Below are 1,401 nucleotides of genomic sequence, written 5' to 3'. Positions count from 1 at the left end.
CCTTGGTGTATACAGTTGTTGAAAACCAGGACAGTTGCATGGCTTGGATCCAAATTGCTGATAAGGCTGTTATGGATGTTGCATACCACTCTGATTATTGCTCCAGCTGAAATTAGGATGGTTCCAATTGTTAGGATGATAAGTGGCAGGAACTGGTTGTTGTGGTCCTTGAAAATTGTTCACAATCTGTGCCGACTCACTAGATATAGCACATTGATCCGTCTCATGTGCACCTGCACAAAGCTCACAAAAACTTGTTATCTGATGAACTCCATAGTTAGCCAGAGAATCCACTTTCATAGTCAATGCCTTTAGCTGAGCAGCTATATCCGTAGCTGTATTCACCTCCAGAATTCCTGCTACCTTGCCTTGTGGCAGTCTCTGAGTTGGGTTTTGATATTCATTAGCAGCCATCATCTCAATTAGCTCATAAGCTTCCTCATAACTCTTAGCCCATAAGGCTCCACCTGATGCTGCATCCAGCATGGGTCTTGACTGTGCTCCCAACCCGTTGTAAAAGTAATTGATTACCATCCAATCAGGCATTCCCTGATGATGACACTTCCTAAGAATCTCCTTGTAGCGCTCTCAAACTTCACATAAAGATTTTCCCGACTACTGTGCAAATTGAGTAAGAGCATTCCTGATTACAGCTGTTTTTGCAACCATCTCTTAGCTTTATCCCTCAGAGAAAATGGGAAAAGTCTCAGTTTCACAGCATCTTCCGAAACACCATTGAACTTGAAGGTGTCGATGATTTCGATGAAATCCCTAATGTGCATATTGGGATCTTCCGTTGGAGCTCCCCCAAACTGGACTGAATTCTGTACCATTTGAATTGTGCTTGGCTTGATTTCAAAGGTATTAGCTGCAATAGTTGGTCTAACAATGCTAGACTGAATGTCATTGGTTTTCGTTGAGAATAATCCTTCAATGCTTTCATTTCTGCTACTGGTTCTCCTATTGCAATGATCACTTCTGTTTCTACTTCTTCTCATTTGTCCTTACAAGATTGAGAATGTGTTTGCATACACATTAGCTCGAATACCTGAAACACACAAACAAGGTAAACTTTGTAAGAGAATAATCCGAGTCAATGAACTTTAACGACCACTGATTGCAAGCACATAAACTAAATTTAACATCGATCCCTGGCAGCGGAGCCAAAAACTTGTTCGCACAAAAACACGTAAGCGTACGCGGTCACAAGTAGTATAAGATTAAGTTAATTTCATTCCCACAGAGATTGGTTTAATTTAGAATGTGCACGTATGCAACAATGTATGATTATTATTCACTGCTAAGATAAGTATCAAATTGAGTTGATTATCTAAAAATAATTATGCTAGAATGAATTAACTAAGAGATTAAAAAGAAATTTACTTATATGAAATAAAATAT

The 1,401-nt window shown here is 39.1% G+C and overlaps 1 non-coding gene across 1 annotated transcript; it reads left to right on the top strand.

The window, feature by feature from the left end:
• Window positions 1-544: 544 nt before the first annotated feature.
• LOC141681679 (small nucleolar RNA R71) lies at window positions 545-651 on the top strand. The gene has a single exon (XR_012559106.1). It is a non-coding gene; the product is annotated as a small nucleolar RNA R71 (small nucleolar RNA).
• The last annotated feature ends 750 nt before the right edge of the window (window positions 652-1,401 follow it).

This window comes from Apium graveolens, chromosome 8 (genome assembly GCF_009905375.1).
Source record: "Apium graveolens cultivar Ventura chromosome 8, ASM990537v1, whole genome shotgun sequence".
NCBI lineage: Eukaryota > Viridiplantae > Streptophyta > Magnoliopsida > Apiales > Apiaceae > Apium > Apium graveolens.
Note: the sequence above shows the minus strand (reverse complement) of the source record. Positions and strands in the feature narration are given on the sequence as shown.